General features: G+C 43.8%; 1 protein-coding gene across 20 annotated transcripts in view; it reads left to right on the top strand.

The window, feature by feature from the left end:
* The first annotated feature begins 742 nt into the window (after nucleotides 1-742).
* Nucleotides 743-10756, top strand: part of MAP4 (microtubule associated protein 4) — a 191370-nt gene continuing 181356 nt past the window's right edge. For 14 of the 20 annotated variants that reach the window (XM_075588166.1, XM_075588185.1, XM_075588173.1 and 11 more), the window contains exon 1: nucleotides 744-954. The gene's annotated coding sequence lies outside the window, so the exon portion shown is untranslated. Of the gene's footprint in view, nucleotides 955-10756 lie in introns of all 20 variants that reach the window. The other 6 variants (XM_075588174.1, XM_075588182.1, XM_075588177.1 and 3 more) reach the window with 2 other exon arrangements.

Below are 10756 nucleotides of genomic sequence, written 5' to 3'. Positions count from 1 at the left end.
CAGAGCGTGAATCCCAGAGCAGCTCCACCCTATGATGCACCTGCAACCTAACTCTGCAAAAAAAAGCGGGCGGGAAAGTCCCGACACCGGCCTGCCCCGCCCTAATCAAACAACCTCATTGGCTGCACCATGTCCCCGGCTCGCCTCCCATTGGCTGGTGAAAACGCTCTTTCCAAACTCTCCGGACTAGGTTGCGCCCTATTTAATCCCTGCCCAGAAGTGAGGAGAGGCACCGTCGGGTCTGCTGGAGCGATGAGCTCAAGTCACTGACAGGGGAGGGGTTCCTCCCGCTCACAGAAACCCCACGTCATAGCATTGTGTTCATTAATCACAAGCAGGTCACGTGATTCCGAGAGCCCTGAGCGAACATGTTTTAAACTATGTCCCGCGTGCCGTCAGCTGCTGCACCCGCCCAATGACTATTTATAAGGGCTCGCGCCGGACTTTCAACAGCCATCAACCGCCACTCCAGAAACGCTCTCGCGTCGGCCGGGGAGGGAATCTAGACCGCCCCGCCCTCTTTTCCTTCTTATTGGTGCAGGGCGCGTTAATCTCGCCTCCTGATTGGCCCCCTCTCCCCGTCCAGTCAGCCTCGTGCATTGGAGGCCCCGCCTACTGCCGTTGAGGCGTTCCATTCGCGCGCGCCCCCCCCCCTATTGGCTCGCAGCTGCTGCCCTTCACTCCGCTGCGCCCGCCCCACCTCAATTCTCATTGGTTCGCCGGCCGGCCCACGAGCTCTCATCTCGGCTCCTGATTGGCCGGCGGCATAGTCAGTCAGGAAGCAGTTGGCGAGGCCGGTCTCCGGAGAGCAAGAGGGGGTTTGAGAGACTGGAGCGGAGGCCGCTGTGATCAGGGGAGCGTGCTCTGGTAACCGGGGAATTTGTGTTTCTGTTCGGTGTCACGGCGGATAGTGTCCGGAGCCCGCCCGGCGTCTGAGTCCCGTGGATACCACGAGTAAGTCGGCCTCGGGTTGCGGGCGTGTGTCCCTCCCTGTCCCCTCATCACTGCCCCCCAACTTACTGCGTCATTCAGTGCGAGAACCCCGCGTGTGGCAGGAGCCCGAGCAGTGTGTGTGTGTGTGTGTGTGTGTGTGTGCACACACAGATGTGTCTCTGTCTGTCTGTCTGTCTGTCTGTCTGTCTGTCTGTCTGTCTGTCTGTCTGTCTGTCTGTCTGTCTGTCTCTCTGTCTGTCTGTCTCTCTGTCTGTCTGTCTGTATGTAAATGAGCTGTATGTGCCCTTGCACCCAAGGGCTTGCAATTTGATATATATATCTATATCAACTGCTGGATAAAGGCCTCAATGATTTTGTAGGTGCTCTGGTTCCAATTCTTCAGGTAGCCCCAATAATGTTTGAATATGTATGTGTAATATATGCATATATGCCAACTGTGTCTCTTTGCATCATCGAGTTGGCAATCTAATGCTCCCACTGTTGCAATTTAATGGCTTTTCTTATTGTAATACAAAATATTAGGCTGATTATAGATGGTATGAAAGCAATCTTATTTGTTGTAAGGACCCAGTGTGCGCTTTGCTTTGTCCCACAGACGTATCGTAAAGTTTACTTTCTGATACGTGGTACCCAAGGTGTGGTGGCGGTGAGGAGACGATGTTAAAATGACACTTTTGTGCCAGTAAAGTCTGACCGATCCCTGTGTTGTGCGTTGCAGAACTACACGTACTGTATAGTGACTTTAGTGCCTTATGTACAGGGTTTTGTGATTCAAATGCTAGTCCTTGGGTGCGCTCCCACTTCAGAGGCCAGGAGCCCGTTCTCTTGTTGGAACTGCAGAGTAATGCTTTGTAGGCTCCTGTAGCACTGCGGGGGTTAAAGGTCACCGGGGCGAGGATGCTCTCAGTTGCAGAATGAGGCCGGATGTGGGATGTGATGGGGAGAGGAGATTGGCGGTGATCAGACGAATAATAAAACGAGGGAGCGTTGGAAGTGCCAAGAAAAGCGCAGGGTGATGTCTTGGGGGAAGTGTGTGGTGGTTGCGGTCACACAGTCTCCCTCTTGCAAAATGGGACAAAGGCCTTTTGCTCTGGCAGTGAAATGGTTAAAATGCTCAGCAGCAGACGCCACAGGTCTCTAATCTAACAAAAGATCATTGTATTTTATCTTCAGAATTGCTTTCTTGTCCAAGCTGTCTTTGTTTCTGTGGGGCGGTCCCAGGACAGATCTGCTTCTTGTATATTATCTGTGGGTCGCCCTCGGGCTGTGAAACAGTTAAGTAAATTCCAGTTTAATGCCACTCTCCTTGACCCTCCAAAAACCCCAATTCTGTCAGATTTTGCCCCGTTTTGCTGCAATTGTTCTGGTGTTTGTGAAACTGCATGGGACCAACATTAGGGCTTAATTATAGTGAGTAGAATTATGTACATTAGTGTACAGTAAACAAAAATACCATGTGTGGTGCATTTGCATCAGAGGGGCTGCAACCCTGTCTTTCCCCATTCTCTTAAGCGACCTTCTGAGACATGCAAATTGCACCCCAAATGGTATTTCTATTTGCTGTACAGTGGAGGTTTTTGTTTTTACCAAACATATCCTTTTTAATGTCTGGTACATTACAATGTAATTGATGAAGATCCTGAATGCAGGCCCTTATCACATCTCCTGGACTATAGGACACAATGTGCATTGCTCTGTGAAATGGTCCTATACCAATTGCATACTGATGTCATTTGGGGTGAGGTTCTGGGCAGGTGGATAAGTGTCGCCACCTTCCCGGGAACCCTTTACTTGTTGAGCAGTCCCCATTTTTGTTAGAGGCTTGTGCTTGTATTGAATGCCGTCTCCTAATGCTATTTTCCATGTGACATTGTGCTTGTAGTTTTATCCCAGTCGGCTGTTTCACTGAATAGAAAGTTGGGGTGAGGGCAATAGTTGCCTTTTTTCCTCTGGACATTTAAGCACAGTAAGGATCTTTGTAAACCCCAGTGCATTGCAGGACCTTCAGGTGGTGAAATGGTTAACTTCACGGTAATGAGTAATTGCACTGATTTGTACAGTGGGAGGATTGGTCACTCTCACTTTCCTGCTTTGTTCAAACCCTTCTTCCTCCTGATTGACCAAAAGAAGGTTAACTCTAAATGCTGGGTGTGGCCCACACTGCTTACAATGCAGTGTAGACAAATTGAATAATGAATTGATTATGTATATAATTTGATTATGCTTCGCCTCCCCTTGGATTGCTGAGTGTAGTGTCTTGTCTGTGCAACCGTATTAGACACTTTTAAACGAATAGATCTCAAATCTCCTGTCCTAGCTGTGACACCTTACAAGAGGAAAGATTTGTTAGGGATACAAAGAAAATATAGAAGCCCCTTTATAAGTAGAAATCGGTCGGATCTGCTGGCTATTCACATACAGTAAGTACTTGCATGTGCAATATTGTAGTTCTTACAGTGCATGTAGGGATTTATTGTTGCATTACATTTTTTACACTGTTAAATGCATATTTAATCATTTTGCAAGACACCCTGCATTGCAGGCCCCACTGGCAGCGAAAGGGTGAATTGCATACAGTAGGGCCCCGCTGTACGTTATTCTGCTCATACAGCGTTTCCCAATGTATACCATATTCATTAGGTTCGACGCTTGTTCTATTTTTTTTTTTTTTTTCTCCCCGGCATGATGTGCATAGCAGCTGAGTATCCGGCTGTCATTAAACAACAGTTTTAGCGCGTGCGCAACTCAATGTCAGATACCATTTGTTAGCAAAACAGTCAGTTTACAAGTCTGCATCTCTGTTTTTAAAGATACAGTACAGCCGGGCTCTGCTTTATGGCGATTTCCGCTTTACGGCGGAGGCGGCCTGGAACGGAACCAGCCGTATGAGCGGGGCCCTCCTGTATTGTCGTTGTAGAGGTAACTCATTAAGTGCATTTTTGGCAAAAAAATGCACTTCCTGACTTAAGAGTTTTTTTTTTAATAGAAAAATCAAGAAATTCCAAGTGCCTATTTAGTCATAGTATTCATTCATTCAGTGTTACCAAAACATAAAACTCATTAAGTAAGATTATGAAATAATGTCAAAAAGAACATTAATCGCCTTTTCGTCAGTACTCGAATGTTGTTCATTACTTTTACCTTTATATATTCAGCGAGCTGCAAAGAAAAACTTTCAGCCCCCTTTCCACTAAACATGTTACCGTCTCCTCGTATCTCTCTTCTCTCCCTCCCCCCCCCCCCCATATCTTCTTGTGTTTTAGTTATTTACTTGCAAGGCAGCAACAAGGACAGTGCTGTACATTGGGAGCTGAGACTGTGATATAAAAATAAATGAATAACCTGAAAACAAATCCAATAACAAGTTGATACAGCGGGTACACCTACCGACTGATTTCTGGGTCAAATGACTTTAGTCTGAAGGCGAATTTAAAGTGAAAAGTGCATTACTGTTACGCTATGCTACCGTACGTTTCCTCTGCTGCCAGTCGGGTCTTATGTTTGTTTGCAAGGCATTTTTATTTACGCTCTTTGTAAATGGCTAATATATTATTATTGCCATGTCACGCAGACCCTTTCTGTGCCTTTACCCCATCTACTGTTTTGACACTTGTCCTACAGCTGACTTCTGTGTTAAAATGATTGACATGCCCCGTCAATTAAGGGCATGTTTAAGAGCAGTGCGCCTGCAGCGTGGCGACTTCCTTTTGTGTGTGTGTGATTGCTGGCGACACTTGTGAGGAGGATTATCTTGGGAGGGACCAGGGTGGAGCAGGTCTCGGGTAATCGCCTACACTGAGTTTGTGTTTGTGTTTTCTCCACTGGACTGTACAGCAATATGTATTAATGAGCAGGGAGTATTTCTTTCACTCTAAGGCAGTGATTCACTAACCTGTGAAGCGTGGTCTCACCCCAATCTGGTAACTGTTAATAAACGATCGGAGGGTGAACCCCTCCCGGCACAAGCATGAAAAAGTATGGCAGGTAACTGAAACGGGCGGTTAAATATTGAACCACTTTTAAATATAAGGAGTTCTTTAAAAAGAAAAAAAAAATGAATTAAATTGCCCTTTAACTGTGTCTGATTTCATGCATGTAAGCAAATTATGTTTATCTTTTTGACTAATGATGACGACAGAAGAAAATAATGACCTGTTTAGATTTGAGGATTTACCAGAATGCATTGGATAGGTCGGGGTTAACCCACTCTAGTCCTCAAGGGGCCACCAGCACTTCAGGTTCTCTGCTTCAGCACAGGGGGCTAAATCAGTGGTTCAGTCGAAGACTACATTGCCTGCGCTGAAGCTCTTTAGGACTGAAGTTGACCATTCCTGAGATGGATGATAATAAAAAAAAAGTGAAGTTTAATTAAAGGTATATGTTTTTGTGAATAACCTTCATTTAACCGTTTAACGTATTATATCCCTTTTTTCACTTTGGTACTAGACGTGACTGCTTTAAAATAATCTCGGAAAACAGGCCAGCATGTCAATTGATTAGGGATTCTTGTTTTAGGTTTTAACTATTCATAATTTTGCACTTCGGGTTCAAACCGATAAATGCAGATTCCACATCATGTCCTGCGTTCCACCTCTTGTAGCAGTGGAATGGGATGTTTCGCAGCGACCAAAAAGCTGCAGGAGTTCCTCCGACACTTCGCCGCGATGTCTGGACAGTGAAATGTCCTTTCCGACGAAGTGTCCCTGTGGTGCAATGCCAGCAGGATGCGAAACCATGTAGCAGCCCAATCATAGGTGGGAGACAAAGGCAACACATGGGGAGTATGAAAACTAAACACTAAGGGGCCTATGCAGAGAGCAGCACTATTTCGAAATTCGCCATTTTTTTTGAGAAAATCGCGCAGAAAACAGCAGAAAATGGCGAGTTACGAAAAACGCGCCAATTTTTCTTTTCTATTTCTAAAACTCGCCTCGCGGCTGGCGAGAACCTCAATCTCGCCAGTTTTAAAAATATCCTAATGCAGAGAGGCGCGAACGGCATCTAGCGGCTGTTCGCGCCAATAAAATGGCGCGATTGTCTCCTTTTTGCCTCGCCAGAAAAAATTGGCAAGAAGCTGCCGCTCGCGGCCATTGCAAAGGGAAAAAAAAGGCGCGAATTTTTTTTTACACATTTCTGAAGCGCGCATCTCGCCAATTTAAACTCGCCAGACGCATTCATGTTAAACATAGCAGAATTCGCACATTTCTGCATATGGAGAATAAAACTCTCCAAAAAAGCTACTTTTTAATAAATTCGCCAATTTTAAAATTCGCTGCTCTCTGCATAGGCCCCTAAGTGCGATAAACGCCAAATTCAAACTTGTCAAAAAAAAATCCGTTGACACTGAAACACAGTTTTTTTTATTTAACTGGTAAAACAAAAAAGCCGTTTACAAAAAATAAACACTGCTGAATCCCTAATTATAATGGCTGTGGTACCCGCTATCCCCTTCTTGTAACTGTTGTGTGTTCTGCAAGGATTTCTTATTTCTAATGCGTGTTATTTGTAATGAGAATTGGGAGAGTAGGCAAATGCCTTATTTCCACGTTCTGATTTTTCTGAAAAGCAACTTTTTTTTTAAAGGGATGCTGCATCTGTAATATGCATTATACTGACTTGAGTGTTGGTGTCTGGAGGAAAACATTAGGTGTGATCAGCTGTAGTAATTCATGGAACCAAGTACAGTAATAATGCTCCTTGTTTCCTTTTGAATTAGACGGAAGGAAAGATCATTGTATAGTTCGCCAAACATGAAATGTGCATCAAATCTCTCACTACATTTTGGTGATGGGATGTGATGTTTTCACAACTTGTAGGAAGCTTGTTTTTGTAGCCGATGCTATTGTTCCTAAAATGTGATCTTAATGACATGGGTTACTGTATTCACTACTGCAATACAGCAAGGTGTTTCTGTACCTTTATGTGCAGGGTATTGTTTGTGGAGCACTGACCATTTTCACATGATAAATGAAGCTGTGTACACCAGGAGAGAGGGGGCTGCATGGCGTCTTACTGCCTTTCAAGTCTCTTGGGTGATGTGTTGGGGGAGCAGCACAACAGCTGAGATATATTAGTAGCCTTTGTCTGTTTTGTGAAGCTGTGACACTGCTGGGAAGCGGTTGCCAGGAGGGGAAGTGTTTGAGTACACTAGAGAGTTGATTATCTTGGTATTCAAAGGGAGTGAATGTTAAAAACCTGCAGAGACCAGGAGATTTACTGTAAACACTATATGTGCAGTGTTTGTAAGCTATACAAAGCATTGTTTGTGGGACAGAGGGCAAGGACTAACAATCTTTTGTATACATTTACCTTTCTCCTTTAACAGTGTTTACATTTAGCACACTGTACATTGCCTGCGCTGAGTAATCGCACAATGAACGGCATGTTGTGGGACTGACCTGCAGAATTTGCTTTTTGTTGGTAAAAAGAAATGTCTGGAACCACCGTAAGTAGTTTGTAAGTAGTTTGTGGGATTATGCTGCTGTGATGCATACAGTAGCGTTTTGTAGTTGCATTTACTTTCGTTAGAATATGGCAATTTAAATGGTATTTTATTCTACAAGCTGCCAGCTCAGAGCGAGTGTGAGCTGCTGTAAATGTGAACTGGTTCGTGTCCTTGTAGTATGACATCATTGTCCTTTTCAGTGCAAGGCGTGGCAGGCCTTCTGTTCTGTCTGGGGTGAGAGCGCTATTGGCTCAATGCGCTGGTGGTCAGGAGGGGATAGCTGTGGCATTACATCAGAGCACATTTATACAGTACTGCTCTATTGGAGGCAGATAGCATTTCCCAGGGGCTGCTGTCTGGGTGTGGGGGAGGGGTTGGAAGGAGCATGCTTTCTATGGACTGCTCACAAGAGGCAGTGGCTAGTTTTACAAGTTAAACTGGCGTATTCTAATCCATGTAAACATTAGCATAGTGTTTTACTGGGCAATATAATGCTTGGGCCCTTGAGACGATTGCCTCTGCAAATGCTGTCTACAGTAGGACTTATCATTTTTGTTTTCCTTAAACGGGCAGTCCTACAAAGCGGCTCCAAATACTAAATGAGAAAATAGAAATTTGGTTTTGGAAATAATTTGCATTTAGAAATTGTTTTTCCTTTGTTACTAATTCTATATTTTACCTTCCAATCCTGCAGTGGTTTTCAGGTGCGGAGGCATAATCATGTAAACTGCTTCCGGATTTAATGCCACATCCAGGTTTTTGCTGTTGTTGGGAAATGTACCACTTTAGAAGTGAAAATGGGTAGGAGATTGCAAAGTATGTTCCCTTAAATGGGTAGGTCAAAAAAAGTATTTTGTAATGACCGATCCGTGTAATTGGCTTAAGGAATTTAATTGCCCCTAATGAAATGAACGGTCTTACTTTTGTACCATCTTGTAAAAATGAATGTTTCCCTTTTCTCTGATTCATGCACGTGGCTTTGTGATTACTATACAAATACTGTCAAAGTGGTAGGGACGTTTACATTTCTCGGTGCTAATACTTTATTGAAACCCCAGTAGACATTGTTAAATGGTGATTGGGGCTCAATCATTACATTTCTCATTTCCCTTGTAAAGTTTTTTTTGTTTAATGTAGACAATGTTTTAAATACAGTTTCTGTTTGTAAAACCGCAGGGAGCCAACGTCTGAACTTCGCCAGCCTGCCAGATCACTTTTCCTGTGTATGTTCTCACTTTCTGGGGGTGACCTACTTGAATCACAATGACCCGGTCTTGTCCTTAAACCCATTTGTCAGAAAAGGGGATATTCTTTTCATGCTGAATCTGCACTGCCATTAATGTGTTCAGTGCATTCTGTGACTGTGCTTCATGTGTTTCATTGGCATATCAACACCAACATGCCCGCTGAGTGACACCCGGGTCAAGAGAACGGGAAACAGTGAGAAACTGAATACACTTCAGTAAAAATGTATCAGGATTGACTTCTAGACGTTTTTATTCTTCTGAAGCGGTTGCTTTGCCTTGTTAACACCAAAGTGAATTATTGTCTGATTTAAGGTTTGTATGGTTCTGAAGTGTTGGAGCTTCATGAGTATTCCTCTTCCACACCAGCACCCTCTCCTCACCAGTCCTAGCAGTCAGCACAAGCCCAGTTATAAATGATGATAAAGGAGTATTTGTATAAATGATCTGTACGAATGAGGAAATAATTACATGGCAATTCCAATGTAAGCTCTTCGGGGCAGGGACTCCTTCTCCCAATGTTACTTATGTATGAAGCGCTTATTCCTATTGTCACGTGTTACTGCTGTAAAGCGCTGTGTACATGGATGTCACATTCAAATAAAGATATGCATGGATGGCAATTCCCAATGTAGTTGGCTTATTAAAGATAAAATAAAATTGCCATGTAATCCTTTGTCCTCTTTTGCGAACTAGAAATGAATCGCATAATTGCAGTAAAACGGTTGATTAAAGTACAGTAGTTATAACTTTTACAATTCTCCATTAGAACACAATCCTCCCCATTGTAACACAAGTTGGGTTCTGTGGATGTGGTTGTGCGGCTCACATTATGGAACACTTTGCCTGATGCATTATCCATACTTTTTTATTTTCTAGCTCTGAGAGCTAATAAGGTCTGAAATTCCAACTTCCTTTAAGACCATTTTGTCACCAAGCCGTGCATTTCTGTAGTTGTGAGGCGGTTTACTTAAAGCATCAATTCCACACCGGTGATTTATTTAAAAAAATCTTTGGTCCCAAAGATACTTACCGGTTAGGGTAGAGTGTTTAAAGTTCCTTCCTGGGGAGACCATATGGTCACCAGAACTTTCCGGTTCTGTGCGCCAATAGTGATCTGTTGCGACTTCCTTTTTGGATAACTGTGCCGATATTGATTTTGTACACGAGGAGCACCGGCACAGAAATAATGATCTCTAGGTGGCCCTGGAGCTGCAAATAGCACCGCTCAGAACCGGAGGGACCCCATGTCCTAATCATGTATAAAAAAAGCAAAGGTTTTGCCAGGATTGCTGCTTCTATGATTAAACTTGTACAGTGTCATACAGATTACATGATTGTGTCTTCAGTCAATCAAAGCTGTCTGCATAGGCCTCGGTCAGTAAATACATGCATTGTCCTTTGCATTGATGGCTTGGTGCACTGGCGGTGAGCAGTAGTCTGATGTCAGGATGTTTGCTTCTGATGAGACATTTGTTACTAATCTGTCCGCGGCAAAGAAAGCTGCTGTTTACGGTTTGCCAATTGTGCCACTATATTTTGGCTCTTGCGGTTTTATAGAAATAAAACTTCCATGTGACAATGTGGCTGGCATCGAATCGTTGGTGAAAGTATAAAAATGACCACATTGACCTGAATTAGTTACAGGACCTGGACAAGAACGCAGCTGCTGCTAATTTATTTTTTATTTTTTTTGAGTAAATATTCTGCTCCTTCTGGAATCTGAAATTCCACATCCACATCCACCTGCTCTATCATTGGTTGTCACGGACCCCCATGACACTGTCACTAGTTGTAAAGACAATTTTCTGGTCTTCTGAAAATCTCATTGTGCACCGCGGCTGCAAATTGCACGTGAAGGCAGCTAGTGGGCGTTGCCCCATTTGAGGGGCAGTTCTTGTTCCTGCAGTGCTGGCCATAGCGCAGACTGCATCAAGGCTGTGCTTATAGTGCCTTGCGACGTCACTCAAACAAATAAATTGACTCTATCGCCAGCGCTTATAGTAAGGGCGACATCGCGGCAAAATGGTATCCGGGTCTATTTCATTTTTTTGTAAAAATTTTTTTTTAGAGACAGTTGCCACATGTGACTGTCTTTAAACCAATCAGAGAC

The sequence above is a fragment of the Ascaphus truei genome, chromosome 2 (genome assembly GCF_040206685.1).
Source record: "Ascaphus truei isolate aAscTru1 chromosome 2, aAscTru1.hap1, whole genome shotgun sequence".
Classification (NCBI taxonomy): Eukaryota; Metazoa; Chordata; class Amphibia; order Anura; family Ascaphidae; genus Ascaphus; species Ascaphus truei.
This window is presented reverse-complemented; position numbering and strand designations above follow the sequence as displayed.